This window comes from Onychomys torridus, chromosome 1 (genome assembly GCF_903995425.1).
Source record: "Onychomys torridus chromosome 1, mOncTor1.1, whole genome shotgun sequence".
Lineage (NCBI taxonomy): Eukaryota > Metazoa > Chordata > Mammalia > Rodentia > Cricetidae > Onychomys > Onychomys torridus.
This window is the reverse complement of record NC_050443.1, coordinates 32,379,466-32,402,710: the sequence shown is the minus strand read 5'-3', so window position 1 is coordinate 32,402,710 and position 23,245 is coordinate 32,379,466.

Here is a 23,245-nt window from a genome sequence, read left to right as displayed (position 1 = left end):
GGAAGAACCAAGATATGCTAGAAGGCTGGAAGAATCCAACGTTCTCTGCTGCTTCCCAGAGCAGCCCAGGGAACAAGCACTGCTGGGAAGAATGGGCTTTAGATCAGACCCTCTAACTCAGTGGTTCTCAACCTTCCTAATGCTGTGACCCTTTAATATAGTTCCTCACGGTGTGGTGACACAAGCCATAAAATTATTTTTGTTGCTACTTCATAACTGTAAATTTTCTACTGTTACGAATCATACTATAAATGTCTGATATGCAGGGTATCTGATATGAGACCCCTGTGAAAGGGCCATTCCACCCTCTAAAGGGGTCGTGACCCACTGGCTGAGAACCATTGCTCTAAATGCCTCTCTCTTTCCCAGAAATTAGGCCACGCCTGCGTGCAGCTGACAGGCTCCACCACACACCAACATGGCTGCCATGCGTGACCTCACAAAGTGGAGAAAGCCACAAGCTGAAGCGATGGCCCTGGCCCAGAACTCCAGAGGCCCAGAAGCCTAGAAATCCAGAGGACCAGAAGTTTAGAGGCCTAGAAGCCAGGAACCCAGACTCAAGTGGTCTAGAGACCCAGAAGCCTCTAAGTCTGGAGGCCCAAGCAAGGATCCTGGCTCAGCAAGTTGACTAACCACTGTGGGAACATCCAGAGCTTCTAAACTCATGTAACCTTTCTTCTTCCTTTTCTTTCCTTTGTGCCGGAGGCACGATTTTATCACCACAGACTAGTAAACAACACATTGAAAAATAAAATAAAAAAGGAGCCTGCCACAGCACCAGCTGTCAGAGAGACTGCCTGGGCCTAATTATGGCTAAATTTTAAATGTCATTTTTGACAGGAAGTTTCCAAAATTTAAGCGGCAAATGCTGTGGCCAATGGCCAAGTAGTCCAATTACTCAGTACATTTGGGAGTGCATTTTTTCAAAAAGACATAAGACAAGTCTTTCAGCTGGGTAGAGTGGTACATGACTGTAATTCCAGCATTTGGAAAGTGGATGTGGGTCATCCACAAATACATAGCAAATCTGAGACCAGCCTGGGTTACATTAAAAAAGAAAAATGGTTTATAGTATGCTAACTTGTACATTGGACATTCTCTTCTATGCTTTATAAGTAGAATGGCATCATTTCATTTCTTTCATGTAAAAATATATTGTGAAATCCACATGGGTAAAGTGTGTTGAACATTTGAAAGAGTGTGGTTGTTGAGAAAGCTTTCACAACACATGGTGCTTTATTCATTACCTCTTTGTTTATTATTACTCTTAAATTTAGCAACTTAAAGATAGGCATTTATTATCTTGTTTCTGAGGTGGCTCTGGCTCAGGTCCCATGAGGTTGTTGTGGTCCATCAATCCAGCTGGGGACTTGAGTCTGCGGTCATGCCAGAGCTGAACCTGGTGAAGACTTGGTTTCCAAGCTCACTCGGGTGGGGATGGGCAAGCTTTAGCTAACAGGGCAGAAACATCTGTTCTTCAAGGCAACTTCCCCACCATCTCCACAAAGCACAGTGAAGTGAGTTTCCCAGAGCAAAGAATTCAAAAGGACCAAAGCCATGGTCATTTATCACCTTGTCTCAGAAGTGATAGGTCATCTGTGCTTCTGGTCACACAGACCGCTTCTGTACAGTGTGGTACAAAGCTACACAAGGACTTCTGCTCCAGAAGCAGGAACCTTTGGAGGCCATCTTGGAGGCTACTTACTGCACTGCTTACTGTAATTACTGTTTGAATTGGGGTTTCTGGCCCCAACCCAAGGGCTTCTCATTTGGGAGTACTGCAGTAGCCACCAAAACAGACCGGTGAATTATCCAGCAGATGACTAAAGCGAGAATTCAGTGGGCCAGCAAATCAAGGAAATAAAAAACTTATGAAAATATTTTAGATTTGGTGGGTTTTTTTAAATATTGAAATCATTACCCTCGAAAATTCAAAGTTTTCCATACTTATGTGTTGTTGTTGTTGTTGTTGTTGTTGTATTTGGGGTTGTTTAAGGGTTGTTTGTTTGAGATAGAGTCTCACTATGTGACCCTGACAGGTTGGCCTAGAACTCACATTGATCCACCTGCCTCTACTTCTTGATTGTTGACATTAGAGGTGTGCTCCACCCAAACCTGCTAGTCTTGTTTTTGTTGATTGGTTGGCTGGCTGGCTGGTTGGCTGGTTGGCTGGTTGGTTAGTTGTCTGGTTAGCTGGCTGGCTGGCTGGCTGGTTGGCTGGTTGGCTGGTTGGTTAGTTGTCTGGTTAGCTGGCTGGCTGGCTGGCTGGCTGCTTTTTGAGACAGCGTCTCACTATGTAGCCTTGGCTGGCCTGGAACTCACTATGTAGACCAGGTTGGCCTCAAACTCAGAGATCTACTGCCTCTGCCAGCTTCCTGAGTGCTGGGATTAAAGGTGGTCACCACTATGCCTAGATGGTCTTAGTCGGTGTAAGATAGTCTCTGTTTGGACTGCAGAGATTCAGCTGCTAAAACTCTTCCAGAGGTCTCAATTCCCAGCACCTACATGGCAGCCCACAGTCTGTAACTGTAGTCCCACGGGATCCGATGCCCTCTTCCGGTATGTAGACATGATGCCCACATACATAAACAAATAAATCTTTTGTTGTCATTTTTGTTTTGGTTGGTTAGTTGGGGTTTTTTGTTTGTTTTTTCTAGTTTTTCATGACAAGGTTTCTCTGTGTATCCCTGGCTGTCCTGGAACTTGCTCTGTAGACTATGCTGGCCTGGAACTCACAGAGATCTGCCTGCTTCTGCCTCCCTCCCAAGTGTTGAGACTAAAGGCATGTGCCTGCACTGCCCAGCATAAATTCTTTTTTTAAAGCTTTGTTTGTTTGTTTGTTTTGATTGCATTTGTGTTTGTTGTGGGGCATTGCTTTTATTTTATTTTTTTATTTTTTGGTTTGGAGTTTCAGGGCTTTTGAAGTAGAGTCTCGTGAATTTCAGGTTAACTTCAAGCTCATTGTATCAAGGATGACCTTGAACTCCCAAGTGCTGAGGTGACAGGTATGCACTGCCAATAAACTTTATTTCTCAGGACACTTTGAGCTATGGAAGTAACTTGAGTAAAAGCTTTACTCTGTACCTTTATTTCAGCTATGTATATAGTAGAAAGTGCATCTAGTTTCACAGTTAGGGCCTTGACTGGGGTCCATACTTTGGGAACTGCTGTTCTCACACCAAATTCTAAAAATGTCTTTCTGTTCCCCAATTTTAACACTTGCTCCATGACTAGTCCCCTCAGTCTTTCTTTTCCTGCTACTGATAATCTTCAGAGGCCCCCTATAAAAGAGTATCTATGGGCACTAGTCCCTTGCAGAAGGTTCAGTTCCCAGCACTCACATAGTAACTTTTTTTTTTTTTTTTTTTTTTTTGGTTTTTCAAGACAGGGTTTCTTTGTGTAGGTTTGCGCCTTTTTTCCTGAAACTCACTTGGTAGCCCAGGCTGGTCTCAAACTCACAGAGATCCGCCTGCTTCTGCCTCCCGAGTGCTGGGATTACAGGCGTGCACCACCACCGCCCGGCCTCATATAGTAACTTATTAACCAGTAACTCCAGCTCCAGGGATCCATTGTTCTTGTCTGGCCTCTAAAGACACCAGGCACACATGCAGTGTACTCACATATGTTCAGGCAAAGCACTCATACACATAAAATAAAAATAAATATTTTTCAAAATTAGCACATAAAAGCTTTCCTCCACAGATGGAAAAATATCTTAAATACCCTTTGGGAAATGTTCTATGGATGTATATATGTCTCCTCTCTCTCTCTCTCTCTCTCTCTCTCTCTCTCTCTCTCTCTCTTTCTGTGTGTGTGTGTGTGTGTGTATGTGTCTTTCTGTCTGTCTCTGTATGTGTTTGTCTCTTTATCTCTTTTTCTCTCTCTCCTCTCTCTCTGTCACATACACATACACACACACACACACATTCTCACACATACACACATACACACACAAATTCACATACACACACATTCACACACACACACACACACACACACACACACACATTCACACACACACACATTCACACACACACACACACACATTCACACACACACACACATTCACACACACACATACACACACACACATTCACATACACACATTCACACACACACATTCACACACATACACACACATTCACACACATTCACACACACACATACACACACACATTCACATACACACATTCACACACACATTCACACACATACACACACACATTCACACACACATACACACATACATTCACACACACATACACACACACATTCACACACACACATACACACACATTCACACACACACACACTCACGCGCGTGCGCATGCGTGCGCGTGTGCACACACACAAAACCTACAGCTTGCACCTTGCTTTTCCAACTACCAAAGTATCTTAGAATTCTTTTTATTTACATATAGATCTACCAACTGAGAATAAAACTAACACTGTCGAGAGCCAAGAAAATTGCATTTATGCAGGACTACTTGAATCCTGGAAATCACTAATTCAAGCAACCTTGAAAGTGTGCTCCAAGGTCTTACAGAGTGGCAGCTGTGTTTATGGCTTTGAACATCAAGGAACTGAGACCAGTTCTGGGGAAGTGAGAGCATCTTGTAAGAAGGAGTTAAGCAAGGTCTCAGTTTCTGGGTCGTTCAGAGTAAGGGGTCTGCTATAGGGAAGATCATTAAGGAATCAAGACTGCTTCTGGAAAAGGCTCCTTTGCTCAGCTCACAGGTCAGCTTAACTGTGGGTAGAAGGCCAAGCTCAGTTCAAAGGTTTAACTATGGAAATGTCTGAGTGCTTATTAACTCTGACCTTCTGACTCCTTGTTAAGAGCCCTGAGCCAGCGCTGTCCCATTTTGACTATTGCATTCCTTACCAAGTCAGCATCATTCCTTAAAGCAAGCAGGATTCTATAATTATAATTCTACCATAGAGTATGTCATCATTTATTCAACCAGTAGCACTTGGGTGGATGATTAGGCTGTATGCTTTGCTTTTGTCTGGTACAAAGTACAATGAATGTCCATCTACGTGCCTCTGAGTATAAAGAGGAAATCTGCTGGGTAAAATTTCAGGTTTCATTAATTTCCCTAATTAAAGGCTATATGTATTTCTGGCTTTGTGTGTGTGTGTGTGTGTGTGTGTGTGTGTGTGTGTGTGTGTGTGTGTGTATGTGTGTGTGTGTACGCGCGCATGCACAAGCACGCGCGCATGCACAAGTGTGGGGTCACAAAATAACTTGTGGGAGACAATTCTCTCCTTCCAGGAATTGAACTTGGGCTATTGGGCTTGGCAGCAATCTTTTTTTCTTGAACTCACAGAGATCTGTCCAGCTCTGCCACCCAATCGCTGAGATTAAAGGTGTGTGCCACCACCACCCGGTGGCAGCAAGCATCCTTACCCACTGAGCCACCCTACAGCCCAAGATGATCTGAGATTCTACATGGGATATGGAGGAGCGCCCTGTGCTGTTCAGTGCTCTACCGCCACCCAGTGGTAAGGTGAGAAGTTACCACAGGCCCTCTCTGAGGCTCTCATTTCCTAATGGAATCATGCCCTTGATTTCTAAGTAGGATTGCTGATACCGGCAAATCCAAATATAGCACACTCGTAAATTTAAATTTTAGATGAACAACAAATAACTTTTTACTTGACCTGTGGTTTTAAAAAAAAGTAGTTCACTTACCTGAAATCCAGATTTAATGAGGTAGCCTGTAATTTATCTGAGAATTCTATTTCAAGGGCTTTGAGAACTGAAGTTTCCAGAAAAACAGCTACACCTGTGTTAAAGATTCTACAAAGCTGACTGACAGGTTATACCATCCTAACTGGAGAGTTTGGATGTTGCAAATCTGGAGCCAAAATTGTCTTGGGCTGTCTCTAGTCCCCTTAGTAACCACTTATTGGCCATTTCTGTGCCTGGCATAACCTCTTTTCTACTACAGGGTAAAACTTTTATCATATACTTATTGAGCAGATCATGCTCTTACACTAATCCAAAAGCTAGGCATGTCACCAGACAGCATCTGAAACCTATGGGACTCTCAGATCAGGCTGGCCTTAAAGTCACAGAAATCTACCTGCCTCTGGCTCCTTAAGAGCTGGAATAAAAAGTGTGTGTCACCACGCCTGGCAGTTTGTGCCTTTCTTATATTCCACAACTGAAAAGACTCTATGAAGCCATTTCCATAATGGAACATGTTACTTGGAGGAAGCAGTATCTGCAACTGGGCCACAGTCACTCAGCATCGCCTCCAGAATGAATGATTACAGCGAGGCAAAAATCTAAAACAGACTCCTGGCAAAGAGAATAGAATAAAGCTGGGCTGGTTCAGTAATTTTGACTAAGGGACTAGGAAGGGGGTTCACCTTCCACCATGCCAAAGAGATAGGTGGAGTAACCAGTCCTTTAAGGCAGTGGTTCTCAACCTTCCTAATGCTTCGACTCTTTAATGCAGTTCATGTTGTGGTGGCCTCCAACCATACAACTATTTCATTGCTACTTCATAACTGTAACTTTGCTACTGTTATGAACCATGATGCAAATATCTGGTATGCAGGATATTTGACACGCAACCCCTGTTCTGACCCACAGGTTGAGAACAGCTGCCCTAGTGCCGCTGCGTGAGAGCATACGTCGGCCTTGTTTTCTGAATTACTCAGAGAAGTATGATGTTTCCTTTTCTCTCTTCTCTTTCCTAAGCGTGCTTTCCTCAACACTGTGGGCTCCCTTCCTCTTTCGCTAAGGCTTCCCTGCCTGCCCTGTGGCTGGGTGTCTATCTACCATGTGTCTGTCTGACCTTTGTGCCAGGTTAAATGACATGTCTGTTTCCATCCTCTCCTCCTCCAGATGACTGCTGAAGTTTGTAGCTTGCCTGTCTTGTGGTTATTTTAAACTCTAATAAAATTGTCCTTGAGTTTTTATTTGAGTCCGTTCCTAAAACCTTTTTTACACTTTTTTTTTTCCCAAAAACAGATTTTCTCTTTGTAACCCTGGCTATCCTGGAACTCACTCTGTAGACCAGGCTGGCCTCAAGCTCACAGCTGCCCCTTCCTCCCGAGTGCTGGAATTAAGGCATGTGCCGACGTCACCACTTGGCTTAAGTTTTTTTGTTTTGTTTTGTTTTTTCAGATTTATTTATTTTTATTTCTTGGTATGGGTGTTTTGCCTGCGTGTATGTCTGTGCACCACATGTATGCCTGGTGCCCTAAGAGGCCAGAAGAAACTGGGCGGTGGTGGCACACACTTTTAATCCCAGCACTTAGGAAGCAGAGGCAGGCAGATCTCTGTAAGTTTGAGGCCAGCCTGCTTTACAAAGCAAATTCCAGGACAGCCAGGGCTACACAGAGAAACCCTGGGGGGGGGGGGGGGGGGGCAGAAGAGAGTGGCAGGTCCCCTGGGATGTAGTTATAGATGGCTGTGAGCCACCATGGTGCTGGGAATTGAACCGAGGTCCTCTAGAAGAGCAGTAGTACTCTTTTTTTTTTTTTTTTTTGCCGGAGCTGAGGACTGAACCCAGGGCCTTGCGCTTGCTAGGCAAGCTCTCTACCACTGAGCTAAATCCCCAACCCCATCAGCAGCAGTACTCTTAATCACTGAGTCATCATCTCTCCAGGCCCCATTCCCAAATTATTTTGTTAATGAGACTGAGAACCCCAAAAAGGGACCCCCAACATCTTATGAATCAAAGTAAGAGCTGTCTGTCGTCTGTGTCCTCAGTTTCAAGGGGGGACTCTCATGACTCAGCACTGTGAGTGTTTCACATGGGACTGAGGCTATGGGACAGGAAGGTGCCAGGTGTCTGTATTATGGCAGCAGAGCTGGGGGCTCAGAGCACTGCTCTAGGATCAAGAAAAAGAGCATAGGCAGGTTAGTTTGTTGTTGTTGTTTGTTGATACTCTCACTAACCGTTGATTACACTAACCTAGGGCAGCAGTGAGCCACAGGGTTCTTGCCGCCTGGTTTAGCCTCCCCAGCAGATGCCTAATTTTTTCGGTGGGTTCTAGGGTTCAAAATCAGATTGTCAGGTGTAGCAAACCCTTCACTAATTGAGCCATCTTCCCAGCCCCATGGGAAGCTGTTTTAACCCAAGATGGGGGTCTGGGGTGCAGCTCATGATAAAGCACTTATGCACATCTGGGTTTCCATCACTAGCAAGAGAAAAACACCTTTCATCCTGGGAGGAGTTTGGGCACAGGGGTCAGCTGATGATGTGAGTAGGCGTCTCTAGGCTGCTCCTCAGCTGATCTGACACTTAAGCTTCCATCCAATCATCTGTCTCTTTCTCACTTCCCATCCTGCACACCAGGGTATGGGATTACAGATATGTGCACCGCATCCAGCTTTTCACGTGGGATCTGGGCATCAAGCTCTAGTCATCAGACCTCTCCCTGCCCCCAAACCACCTCTTCTAGAAGATTCATTGCAACGCAGTTCATATTGAGTCCATACTAGAAACTGCTCTATAATATATATAATAAAAGGGGGAACAGCAGCAGTTGGTCCAGAAAGGAATATGACATGTGATTTCCTCCCAAAGAATGCACTTTATTAGGAAAAAGGACCCCCACATTATGTAGATCTAAGCATGACCAGGCTTTAGAGAGAAGAGGTGAGTGACATGGCTTTAAAACCTGGAGAGGAATTTCATCAAGAATGAGAAGAGCCATAAGAAGACAGAGAGACCAAGAGAGGTACAGAGGGAGTAGCCTCTTCAGAGAACACCCTGCTAAGCAAGTACCTGAGCAAAATTCACTTGAGGAGTCTCCAAACCAATCCCAGCACAAAAGAGAAATCTGACTTTTGATAACCTTTAGAAGAGGCAGAAAGTTTATATCACATGACTTAGTTCAACATAGCGAGTCTGAGGAAGAGCACTGAGGAGCAGATATTCATTAGGACCATTCATCAGGAGCTGCAGCTGTAAGGCCTAGCACAGACAGCTTCTTAATCCTCTGTAGAGGGCAGAGGAAGCCCTGAGCAAGTGAAGTCCTGAGTGAATGTGTATTGCAGACATAGGCACTGTCAGGACTCCAGTGCCTCAGCCTCATGGGAGTGCCAAAGTCTTCCCCAGGTAAGACACAGGAGGATGGCAAAGCCTTCCTCTGTGGTCCTAGTGTGAGGGGGTGACCAATGTGTGCAAAAACTACCAATTGCAGCTTTCTCCTCCCTAATGTTTGCAGCCTGGGACTGCTCACCTGCAGATCTCCTACTGAGACTAACTAACCCCTTCCCACTGTGCCCTAAGGCAGAAACACGCTGAGATTCTGGGTTACGCAGCAATAGGTACCACTTTATCAGGGTGAGCACACTCCCATCTGACCCCAGCCGTTCTGCAAGTGTCTATGTGCCTGTCCTTCCTCCATTCCCTTGACACTCCCAGTCAGGTTTCAGGACCCAAGCCTTGAAGCCTTGAAGGATGCAGTAACTCTCTATGCCAGAAAGAGCTGCAGGAAGGCCGCAGGATATGGCTGTGTAAAAGGGATCGCTGTTAGAGGTAAGCCTCACAAACATGACACTGAGTGAACAGAGCAACAAAACTAAGTGCTGTGTGGGCCCATTTACATGAAATTCCAGAGTAAGCCGAGCTGATCAGCACTGTTAGATAGTGCTGTCCCTTCAGAGATGGGTCATGAGCAGAACAAAGGTTCCAGGGCACCCTCAAGGTCCTGGCTTGATTCATCTACTGGGGTATGTTGTCTTTATGCTTTATTTGTGATGATACAATTTAAAAAAATTATGTAAGGGCTGGAGAGAGGCTCTGTGGTACAGAGTGCTTACTGTTCTTGTAGAGGACCTGAGTTCACTTCCTAGCACCATTGTTGTGAGGTAGAATAAGATAAAAAGGCCAGTTATTAGAGATTGATTGATTTACTTAACACACTTCTTGTACTGCCATTTCCCAAGCATGACTTCACTTGCTACCTGGAACAGAATGACCTGGAGGGAGAGTTGAAACAATGGGTGGTTGCCCTTAACAACCTGCTGACCGCCACTTCCGCTTCTGTAAGATCTTGCTTGCTTGCCTATCACACCTTGTGATTTTAGAGTATAAAATGAGAATGCAAACTGGACCCAGATGGGAGGCTTTCAGGAGCTGTCCCGGCTTCAGTCTACTGTAACAACTCTCCTCTGCTCTCACCGGTGTCGGAGTGCATATCCCATAAAGATTCCCAAAACAGTTGGGCAGCTAGTAACTGCTTGAGTTAAGCTCTGGAGGATCCAGCATCCGCTAGCTTCTAAGGACACCTGCACTCACATGCACATACCCACACAGAGATGCACACACCTATTCGTAACTGAAAATAATGAAAATATGTGGGCATGGTGATGCATACCTATAGGTCCAGCACTTGGGAGGCAGAGGCAGGCAGATCTCTGTGAGTTCAAAACTATCATGTTCTACATAGTCAGTTCCAGGTCAGCCAGAACTTCCAGAGTGAGATCCTACTTCAAAATAATAATATGTTTTAATTGCTTTAAAGCCAAAAAACAGAAATTATTATCATCCATAATCTTATCACAAGAAATAGCTGCCATGAGATTAGGGGTATAACACAGTTGGTAGGTAGCATTCATGAAGCCCTAGGTTCAATCTCCAGCATCCACATGGTGGCTCACAACCATCTGTAATTCCAACTCTAGGGGATCTGATGACCTCTTCTGGCCTCCACAGGCACCAGGCTTGCAGTGGTATGCTGTGGATGATTGGTTGGTAAATAAAACATTGATTGGCCAATAGCCAGGCAAGAAGTATAGGCAGGACTAACAGAGAGGAGAATTGAGAGAACAGGAAGGCAGGAGGGGACACTGTCAGCAGCCGCCAAGACAAGGAAGAGGTAAGGTACCAGCAAGCCATGAGCCACATGGCAAAGTATAGATTAATAGAAATGGACTAAATATAAGAGTAAGAGCTAGACAATGGTAGGCCTGAGCTAATGGCCAAGTAGTTTAAATAATATATGCATCTGTGTTTATTTTATAAGTGGGCTGTCAGACTAACAGGGCTTGGCGGGAGCTGGAGATAAGGTCTTCAGCTACAGTGGTACATAGACTTGTATGACGGCAAAACATCCATGCGTATAAAAAATAAAAATCATTCAATAAAACATAGCTACCATCGTCATTTTGAGGTAGATCCATCTGGGTAGACTTCTACACATACATGAACATTTAAACAATAAGCTCATGTCCTTTTTTATTTTCACCTTTTCCCACCTACCTGTACACATTTTAAACACTCCTGTGATACTTTAAGTGTTCTAAGCATGTCCATTGCATATGCATACCTTAATTAATGGAATCAACTTGCAATGACTACACATGTAAGTATCTCTCCCCTTTTGCCCGCATAAAGAGTACCAGTAGACTGGGAGTGTGGCTCAGTCAGAGAGCACTTGCCTAGCATGTGGAAGACCCTGGGTTCAATCCACATCACAATAAAATAAATAAGCAAACAAAAAACACAAAGCACATGGGCATTGTGGCTCACCCAGGTAATCTCAACCCTAGGGGGATTGAGGCATGGAGATTAAAAAGTAAATTCAAGGCCTGCAAGACTCTTTCTGAGAGAGGGCGTAAGGGAAGAAGCAACAAATCGATTTAAATTTCTTTGTCTTACTTTGCCATACCCCCTGTGTTTTTGTCATTGGTGGCTTGTGCAGTACCCTTTGTTAAACCTAGGCCTGGTGCATGCTGGGCAGGTGCTAGACCCTGGAGCTCCAACAGTCTCTGTTGGAGATACTTTTTAAAATACTTTATTTTTTGGCAATCTTACCAAAAGCAATCTACAGATTCAATGCAATCCCCATCAAAACCCCAACACAATTCTTCACAGACTTGGAAAGAACAATACTCAAGTTCATATGGAAAAACAAAAGACCCAGGATAGCTAAAAGAATCCTGTATGATAAAGCAACCTCTGGGGGCATCACTATCCCTGACCTCAAGCTCTACTATAGAGCTACTGTAATAAAAACAGCTTGGTACTGGCATAAAAACCGACATACAGACCAATGGAATTGAATTGAAGACCCTGACATTAATCCACGCTCATATGAACACCTGAGTTTTGACAAAGAAGTCAAAACTATACAATGGAAAAAAGAAAGTGTCTTCAACAAATGGTGTTGGCATAACTGGATGTCAATATGTAAAAGATTACAAATAGATCCATATCTGTCACCATGCACAAAACTCAAGTCCAAGTGGATCAAAAACCTCAACATAAATCCAGTTACACTAAACTTAATAGAAGAGAAAGTAGGAAGTAGTCTTGAATGCATTGGCACAGGAGAGCACTTCCTAAATATAACCCCAGCAGCACAGACACTGAGAACAACAATTAATAAATGGGACCTCTTGAAACTGAGAAGCTTTTATAGGGAAAAAGACACAGTCGATAAGACAAAACAACCGCCTACAGAATGGGAAAATATCTTCACCAACCCCACATCTGACAGAAAACTGATTTCCAAAGTATATAAAGAACTCAAGAAACTAGACATCAAAATACTGAACAATCCAATTTAAAAATGGGCTAAAGAGCTAAACAGAATTCTCAAAAGAAGAATCACAAATGGCTGAAAGACACTTAAAGAAATGCTCAACATCCTTAATCATCTGAGAAATGCAAATCAAAACAACTCTGAGATACCACCTTACACCTGTCAGAATGGCTATGATCAAAAACACTAATGACAGTCAATGTTGGAGATGATGAGGAGCAAAGAGAACACTCCTGCACTGTTGGCAGGAGTGCAAACTTGTACAACTACTGTGGAAATCAGTATGGCTGTTTCTAAGAAAATTGGGAATCGATCTACCTCAAGACCCAGCCATACCACTCTTGGGCATATACCCACGGAATGCTCAACCATACCACAAAGATACATGCTCAACTATGTTCATAGCAGCATTATTCATAATAGCCAGAACCTGGAAACAACCTAGATGCCCATCAACTGAAGAATGGATTAAGAAAATGTGGTACATATACACAATGGAGTACGACTCAGCAGAGGAAAAACAATGATATCATGAAATTTTCAGGCAAATGGATGGAACTAGAAAATATCATCCTGAGTGAGGTAACCCAAACCTAGAAGGACAAACATGGTATGTATTCACTCATAAGTGGATACTAGATATAAAGCAAAGAACAATCAGACTGCAACCCACAGAACCAGGGAGGCTACATAGCAGGGGGGACCCTAGGCTTATAATAAGTTTTGGTTTTACTCCATTACTGGGCAAGCCTCAATGAAACATTTCACTATTAGGATAAGAATTTGTACTGTATCAAGCTGATAATAGAATATATATATATATATATATATATATATATATATATATATATATACATACATACATATAATATATATATACATACATACATACATACATACATATAATATATATATAAACAAAAAATAAAGTTTAATATCACTCCAGAAAAAAAAAGACTTTATTTTTATTTTAAGTGTATGAGTCTTTTGCCAGCATGTAAGTGTACTGTGTATGCCTGGTGCCCTCAGAGGCCAGAAGAGGGCACCAGATCCCTGGAACTGCAGTTACCGATGGTTAATAAGCTTCCATGTGGGACCTAGCCACTGAGCCTGGGTCCTCAGCAAGAGCAAGTGCTGCAATCACTAGGCTATCTCTCCAGCACCACTTGGAGGTATTTTTAACCCCTCCCTTGCTTTTCTTTTCTTTCTTTGTTTTGTTTTGGTTTTTTGTTTTTCAAGACAGGGTTTCTCTGTGTAGTTTTTGGTTGCTGTCCTGGAGCTCACTCTGTGGACCAGGCTGGCCTTGAACTCACAGACATCCACCTGGCTGTACCTCCAGAGTGCTGGGACTAAAGGCGTGCACCACCACCGCTGCCTGGATCTTCTGTCCTTTTTTTTTTTTTTCACTTCACAAATACAATCATGAGCTTTTCTCTAAAAAGCCTTAGAAACCAGGTGTGGATGGTACATGCCTGTAAGCCAGAACATGTAAGCAGGAGGATCAGGAGTTCAAGATTATGCAAGTCAAACTTTGTTACACAGTGAGTCAAAGGCCAGAGTGGTCTACATGAGACTCTATCTTAAAAAAAAAAAAAAAAAAAAAAAGTGTGGTGGGGCGGGGCTGGAGAGATGGCTCAGTGGTTAAGAGCACCGACTGCCCTTCCAGAGATCCTGAGTTCAATTCCCAGCAACCACATGGTGGCTCACAGCCATCTGTCATGAGATCTGGCGCCTTCTTCTGGCCTGCAGGGATACATGCAAGCAGAATACTATATACATAATAAATAAATAAACCTTAAAAAAAAAGTCAATGACCCTAAAAGTCCCTCAAGAACAATGGATATAGATCAGTCACCTTTTGTTGTTGGTTTTTGCTTTTTTATTGCTGTTTTGTTGGTGGTGGTGTTGTGTTTTCTTTTTCAAAGTCTCACACTGTAACCCAGGCTGTAGCCTCAACTCATAGAGATCCCCCTGCCTCGTAGTGCTGGGATTACAGGTGTGAGCTGCTGATTGATATATAAAGTATCTGCCAATGTGTCTCATGGAATGAGTGCTCCGTGGTCTTGATTGGTCATTATCATTTTAAGAACATCCAGATCATTTCTACTTCTTAGCAATTACAATTAATTCTGTGGCATTTCCTTGTAAGCAGAACCTTACCGGTTCAGTTATCGATTTTCTCGGTTCGAATTTACCCCTTTTGACTGCTCAATGGAAAACAGTCTGAGCCTTTTAAATATTTTCCCTTTGCAGTAATGAAGTTCTGTCATTAGAGGGCGCCAGAGAAACTGGACCGAACCCATATTTGATGTCCTAGATCCTGCGTGGCCCCCCGCCGGTTTACAAACTCCACCGTCAGCATGGCCTCTGGGGCCCCGGCGCCTGCAGTATGGGGCCGTCAGCAGAACCAGCAGCACCCTCCGCAGCCTCATCCTCAGGCAGCGCTGTAGAACGACTACCCCCAGGACCCTAGCACACAGATGTCAAATTCCACCAGGCAGATTTCCAACAAGTTCCATCAATTCCTCGGTTACTCAGCAGCAACCCATAGTCCCATCACCTCCAACAAGGTCTGGATCTCAGTCGTGGGGACAGGGAGTTCTTTCTCAGGTGGTGTTTCAGATGGTTGATGACCTCTCCTTACTTCACCTGGGGGCGGTAGTTCAGCCCCTAGCTGCTTACTATGCCAGCACGAGTTCCCCAGAGTCATCCCCAGCCCTCAGGTAAGAAGGTGGACACGTTGGAGAATGCCTTCAGTTCAAGCGTTGGGCCAGTAGACAGGGATATCTATGGCGCTTTCTAACCAAACAGCCTACCCTACCCAGGGAGCCGCAGGTTCCAATGAGACCCTGCCTCAAAAGCCAAGCCGGTAGCACTTGAGGAAGTGCCCTAAGGGGCACACCCATACACACAAGAAAGTGAATTTTAAGAAATTCTCTCTACTTCTTACTAACCAAACCCTCATTACTCAAAGCCCGTTATGCTCCAAAATTCTTTCACCTTAAACTCCCCTGTTCCAAGACCACAGGTTGAGTTCGTCCTTGTGAGTGCTCCTGCCCTCCCTCTGAGAACACCCAGGTTATTTCCAGGCTTCTGCCAAAACACGTAAGCCTGCAATAAATATGGTACATGTATCCTTGTGTGTTAGTGGTTTTTATATCTGTAGATTTTCCTGCATTGAAATTATTGCTTCACGGGTGCCAAAAAACTTCATCAGCCTCAAAAAATTAAAAAAAAAAAAAGTGTCCGAAGACCACTACCTGCCAGACCCATTCTCCTTGTGCTTTGCTTTTAGTTGGGTGAGAAAATGCTGTTGTGTCGCCTGATTGTCATCTCAAGTATCTCTATCTCTAGTGTCACTTTTTTTTTTTTTTTTTTTTTTTTTTTTTTGAGGTAGAGTCTCAATATGTAGCCCTGGCTGGCCTGGAACTCACTTTGTACACCAGGCAGGCTTCAGACTCACAGAGATTCACCCGCCTCTCACTTGACCTTCATGAGCCTGTACATTTCTTCTTCTCCTTCTCCTTCTCCTCCTTCTCCTCCTTCTCCTCCTTCTCCTCCTTCTCCTTCTCCTTCTCCTTCTCCTTCTCCTTCTCCTTCTTCTTCTTCTTCTTCTTTTAAAGAAATTTTCTATTCATTTTACATACCAATCACAGATCCCCCTCCTCCCGCCCCCAGGCCTTCCCTCCCAACCCACCCCCCATTCCTACCTCCTCCAAGGCAAGGTCTCCCATGGGGAATCAGCAGAGCCAGGTCCAAGCCCCTCCTCCCTGCACCAAGGCTGTGCAAGGTGTCCACCATAGGCACTAGGCTCCAAAAAGCCGGCTCATGCACCACCGCCTGGGGGCTCCCTAAACAGTTCAAGCTAAACAACTGTCTCCCCTATGCAGAGGGCCTGGTCCAATCACAACTGTTGGTCCACAGTTCATGAGTTCCCACTAGCTTGGCCTGACTGTCTCTGTATGTTTCCCCATTGTGATACTGATGTCCCTGAGCATCTAGATTTCTAGTTGACTTCCTCTTTTATGAGTCATATGGATTAGGGCCCCACAATGACCCCACTTAACCTTGATTATTATTGTTAAGGGGCCTGTCCCAAACACATTTGTGTTGGAGATAAGGACGGGAGGGGCAGAACACAGACCTTAACATATGTAGAAACATGGTACATACGTCATTTCTTTTGTTTGTGAAGGGTCCAGAAATATAGGAATAAAAGAGAAATACAGAAATAAGATAGGAATATAGGAATAAGCTTAAGAGACAGAAACTGACAACCATCAGCTTGGCCAGCAAAAAGGGATTAACCTTTAACTGGGCCCTTCCGAGTTTTGCTGCAGCTCTGTCAGCAACCCAAATGTTAGTGTTTACTAAAGATTGCCCTCTGGAGCCCTGGGGTTAGCTATTTTTTGATAAACCCCCTACCATCCCTCACTACCGAAAACAAAGTTCACTTTTAATGAGTTCTGCGGGACAACCTGCCTTGCACTGCTTCGTATTCCTCCTGCTAAGGAGGAATGTCAGGAGAAGCTTCAGGTTTGGGCAAACATCAATTAACTGAGTCAGGAAGGGCTGCAGGAATATACAAACATTGTATAAACCCTCTAAAACCTTGTTAATGGAAAATTGTGAAACCTAAGAAAAGTTGGTCTCTAAAAGTTTGTCAAAATTCCTTTGTCCATGCCTAATGCTTTCCCCTTTCTGTCGAAAGGGCTCATAACCCCCTCGAACTTCCACGGCCTCAGAGTATTGAAGCCTGGCTGTGCTCTCAGCTAGCTGATAAGCTTATGTGCCCCAAGATGGTTTTCTTTTCTTTCTTTCTTTTTCTTTTTTTTTTTTATGGAATAAGTCTGCTTCTGGTTTAATAGACTTTGATGGTCTGTCCCCCATTATTGTGTGACCCCAGACCAAACATTTTATATGATTCATGTTTTGACACAGGCTGGCCCTAATTTTTTTTTTTTTTTTAATCTTCCTGCCTCAACCTCAGAAGTGCTAGGATTAGCCAGGCATAGTACCACATGCCTTTAATCCCAGCACTCAAGAGGAAGAGGTATGTGGATCACTGAGTTCCAGGCCAGCCTGGTCTACATACATAGGAGAGTACCAGTATAGCCAAGGCTACATAGACCCTGTCTCCAAAAACAAAAAAAAAAAAAAAAAAAGTGCTAGGATTACAGACTCCTTCCATAAGATATAGATCTCATTTCTATATATAAGCCATGGACACAAAGTATAGTTTCAAATAAATTTATTTGTATATTTACATTGAAGTAATATGTTTCTTAAATATGTGACTTCTTAAATCATCTTTTAAGAGAAGCCTCTGGATTCCACTTAAGGACAGATCAGCCTAGAAGAGGATGCCCTTGAACTCCTGACCGTGCTGCTTCTGCTTCAAAGCCTTGAAACTACAGGAGTGTGTCCACATCCAATTAGTTGTTTTCTTTGAGACAGGTTCTTGTTTTCTTTTCTTTTCTGACCTCCAGCTCTCAGCCTTCAGCTAGGCAGGCTTCTAAACACCAGGGATTGGAGGAGTTTCTCTAGCCCTACCTCTTCTTGCCTTTCTTCCAGCAGCCCTGAAGATCACCCTCATTAATTGCACATCTCTCTCTTTTCTTCATCCCCAAATAGCTTAAAATACACACAGACACACACACAGACACACAGACACAGACACACACACACACACACACACACACACACAGAGAGAGAGAGAGAGAGAGAGAGAGAGAGAGAGAGAGAGAGAGAGAGAGGCATGCACACGAATACCTGTTTCTCCTCACACTCCATTAATATGGGTTTTCTCTTCTTCCTTCCCCATTTCCTGAAGGCTCTTTGAAAGCTGGGTGTCGGGGTGAGGTCACTCAACTATGGAGAAATGATGCTGAGACAGCTGAACCCACGGGGCCAGCCCTACCCCGGCTGTGCCCTGCCGTGCCAAGCCCTGCCCTAGCTCCTGCCTCTCACTAAACCGTAATAAAAGCTCCTCTACCACAGCAACTCTGCGGCCCAAAGAACGTGTTTCTTTCTGTAAAATGACTCTCAAAAAGGAGCAAATGCTGTTAATGTTGTCCTTGAGGACTCTTTGAGAAAGAAACTCATAGAAGAGACCATTAAGAAGTGGAGAACACTATAAAACAGCGGGATATGAAAGCCTCTTTCTCAAAAGATAAAACAAACAAAAAATAGAAATGGAAATATTTACACAAGGAAAAACATTCAAACAGAAGAGATGCGGTAGGAAACCCACTTCCTTCCTGCCTGGGACTGATTCTCTCCATTTTCTAGGTCATCCTCTGGCCCACAGCTTTTATTTCAACTATAACCCTTATATAAACAAGCCTCTTTGTATGAATATACTCACAGCTCATTTAAAAAAAAAAAACTTTAATTTTCAATCTGGTGGTGGCGGTAGCGGCGGCAGCGGCGGCAGCGGTGGCGGTGGCAGCACACGCCTTTAATCCCAGCGTTCAGGAAACAGAGGCAGGTGGATCTCTGTGAATTCGAGGCCAGCCTGGTCTACAGAGCAAGTTCCAGGATGGCCAGGGCTGCACAGAGAAATCCTGTCTTGGGAGGAAAAAAACAAACACAAAACTTAACTTTCTTTTGCTGGTGGGGATTGAGCCTAGAGCCCTACACAAGCTCTACCACTGAGCTACACCACCAGCACCTTAGATTCCCTTATTTTAGAACATATTGTACTGCATTGTGGCTTTTTTTTTTTTTTCTCTAACAATATATCTAAGTGATCTAACAGACATTCAGAGTGTTTCCATTTTTCCTCCTACATTACATTTTTGAATTACATTTTAGTGTGTGTGTGGGTGGGGTGAGTTTAGGTGTACATGCTGTGGCATGTATGGAGATCAGAGGACAATTTGCAGGAGTCTTTCACCTACCTCCTTTCACCATGTGGGTCCTGAGGATCGAACTCAAGTTGTTGGACTGGTGGCAAGAGCCATCTCACAGACCCAGTCCTCTGCAGTAATTAACCATTCAAGTGGCTCTGCATATACATGTGCATATTTTGATAGATCGAGAAAAAGAATTTCGACATCCAAGTAGCTCCATTAACATTTTAAATCAAAAGCAGTGAGAATGAGGCTGGAGAGGTGGTCCAGCAGTTAAGAGCACTTGTTGCTCTTTTGGAGGATGAAAGTTCAGTTCCCAGAACCTACATCAGACAGCTCACAACTACCTGTAACTTCAGCTCCAAGAGGCTGATGCCCTCCTGTGCTCATGAACATATATCCACAGACAGATACATATACATACACATAATTAAAATAATAAGACCAGACATGTTGCTACACACCTTTAATCCCAGGATTCGAGAGACTCTATGAGTTCGAGGTCATCCTGGTCTACAGAGCAAGTTCCAGGACAAAACAAAAATAATGATAACAATATACGATAGAACCTGAAGTCAAGTGCCGCACAGACAATATTTGAGAGAACTTGGACGACTCATTTGACCACTACCTAGTAGAGCTACTATAACTCCAATTGCTTCATATGTAAAATCTATTTAGAAGAGCGTCTGGCTCACAGTAAGCATGCCTGCAGCATTAGGCTTTACACTTTACCAGATTGACCTCAAATATTCCCATGACGGTGTATGTCCCTGACCCTTATTAGCATTGCTTCTTTGCAGAAGCTTTTGGATTGTGTCGATCTGAAGGGAATAAAGAAGACCATGTCATTCAGACTTTAGTTTCTTCCTGCCTGCCTGCTCAGAGTCTCACTATGTAGCTCTGGCTGTTCAGGAACTCACTCTGTAGACCAGGCTGGCTTCACAGAGAACCACTTGCCTCTGCCTTCTGTGTGCTAGTATTAAAGGCGTGTGCCACTATGCCCAGCTCCAACGGTTCTGTCTTAAATGCTTCTTCCTTTGCTCCTACCCTGGTTCTCAATACCTTCTCAAACTATGTAACTTTTCTGATCTTATTTCTTCCCATACTAAATATGCCTACTAATTTTCAGAACCTTTTATTATGTGTTGACTCTGTGCTTATATTTCAACTGCAGCTCTATTACTTCTATTTGCCAGCTGAAGTATGAGACCCAATTAAAATCTAATTTCAGAAGTGTAACACGTTTTCACTGCCCTTTTATTCGCAAACTCTAGCAACTCTCCACTCTGAACTTTCCTTACTCAGTAGTTACTACTTTCTGTGTTATTGCAGTTATTAAAGCCTTGATTGGGCAGGAGCTGGGGCTTTGTACTGTCCATCAGGGTAAGCACAGAGTGCTTTCTCTGAAACTATCTGCTGAATTTGTTTTCCTCTGGTAAAGGTGGGGATTCTGCCTTTCCCTTACTCCTTACTGAATTACCACCAACAGCAGTGATTTAATATTACCTACTGTGTATCCTACACACACACACTCACGATCATTACTACTATATCATTAGCTGTTGATAGCTATTGTACCTGCATTGGTACATATTTACATCAGTTCAAATGGATTAATTAATATATGGAGGAGGCATTCCCAGTTTAGTGGCGCACACTTTTGGCCCCAGAACTCAAGAGGTAGAGGCAAACAGATCTCCATAAATTTGAGGCTACTTTGGTCTACACAATGAGTTCCAGCAACACAGTGAGACCTTTCTTGTCTTTCAAAAGGGGGTCGGGGCTGGTTGTGTAACAGGCCCCAGACCTTAGCACAACTGATTCCATGATGGAAGTACCATTCAGGCCATAAAACTCAGCATGTTGAGAGCATCAAGTTTGGGGAAGACCCTAAAGGTACTAACTTTGGCTTCTGTAGTTCCAATTCTAGCTAACTTTTCTTATTAACTTAAGTGTGCCAACCCAAGATACAGTTTTCGTGCTTAAAAGCTCACGCCGAGAACAGCTCAGGACTACACATGGACAATGGCTAATAAAGACTTCTATTGGCTTAAACTTGTGTCTGAGTATCTTCTCTGGTGGACACCCCACAACAGTAGGAGGCAATCCAGTTTGGCTAAACTCTTAGGTCGTAGATTGTTGAGACATGGGTGTGCAAGTTCACGTGGATCCATGGAAAGAAAACTCAGAGGCACCTTAAGAATGTGTCTTTCATGGTTGCAGGGGGTTGTGGTGATATTGTGCTCCCCAATATATTGTGTATCCTAATAAACTTATCTGGGGCCAGAGAACAGAACAGCCACTAGATATAGAGGCCAGAAAATGATAGCACACACCTTTAATCCTAGCATTCTAGAGGCAGAGATCCATCTGGATCTCTGTGAGTTCAAAGCCACACTGGAAACAGCCAGGCATGGTGATACATGCCTTTAATCCCAGGAAGTGATGGCAGGAAGCAGAAAGTTATATAAGGCATGAGGACCAGGAACTAGAGCCTTTTTAAGCTTTTAGCTTTTAGCAGCAGTTCAGCTGAGATCCATTCGGATGAGGACTCAGAGGCTTTCAGTCTGAGGAAACAAGGTCAGTTGAGGAACTGGCAAGGTAAGGTTGGATGTGGCTTGTTCTCTTTCTCTGATTTTTTTTCAGTGTTCACTCCAATACCTGGCTCCGGGTTTGTTTTTATTAATAAGAACTTTTAAGATTTGTGCTACGGGGAGTCCAGCCTCAAAGGACTGAAGCCTTTCTATTTACAGTTTAGCCAGTTAATTTCTGTACTCTCAAAACAACCCAAAAGGAACTCCCAAAGATACAAACACCAAGTGCAAATTCCTCGATTTCTCAGTTACCACGGTTTTCTGGTTTCCTGGACCAAGTTTTGCATAGGCCTTTGATCCTTGGGAGACTCTCAGACAAGATTCACATAGGGCGACTAGAGAAACAAAAGGTATGGGTTAAACAAAGGATGGATTAGGGCTAGGTGCTACTCTCTGGAGCCTAGCCAGAAGCAGATCAGCAGGAATGCAGCCACACTCTTATGTGCCATTCAATAATAATGCAGTTATTTTATCTCCTGAGTCTCAACACTCTTTTTTTTTTTTTCGTTTTGTTTTGTTTGGTTGGTTTTTTGAGACAGGGTTTCTCTGTGTAACATCCTGGCTGTTCTGGAACTCACTTTGTAGACCAGGCTGGCCTTGAACTCACTGAAATCTGCCTGCCTCTGCCTCTGCTTTCCAAGTGCTAGATTAAAGGCATGCACCACCACCACCCGGCTTCAGCTCTTTATCTACAGCAGCAAATAAATAGATTGAGTTAGTTAAGACTGAATCAACTGGGTGGGTGAGAAGGTTCTGCAAGTAAAGGTGCCCCTTGCCAAGCCCCAGAGCCTGAATTCTGAGTTCAATCTCTAGGACCCACATGGTGAAAGAAAAGAATCAACTCCCACAAATTGTCCTCTGACCTCCACATGTGGTCTGTGCCACATAGTCAAATGTACACACACACATTAATTTTTTTTTTTACTTAAAAAAGATTAAATCACCTAAGATTTAATCAGACAATCCCCACGAAGTACTTAGCATATTGCATGCCAGCTATCATGACATGGAGTTAGAAACTTCTTATCCATTCACTAATGTGCATGAGCAGAGAAGTATTTTGGAGATGGGTAAAGGGGTTTGTTCCTGTTTTCACAGATCTTCACATTTAGCCTGAAAGCCAGTAATTAGAAAAAAAAAAAAAAAATACGCGTTAAGTATCTAACTACAAACTGTGAAAGAAAGTACTGGTAGCTGTAAGATTTTATAAAAAGAGCTGGAGCCGGGCATTGGTGTCACATGCCTTTAATCCCAGCACTCGGGACAGAGCCAGGTGGATCT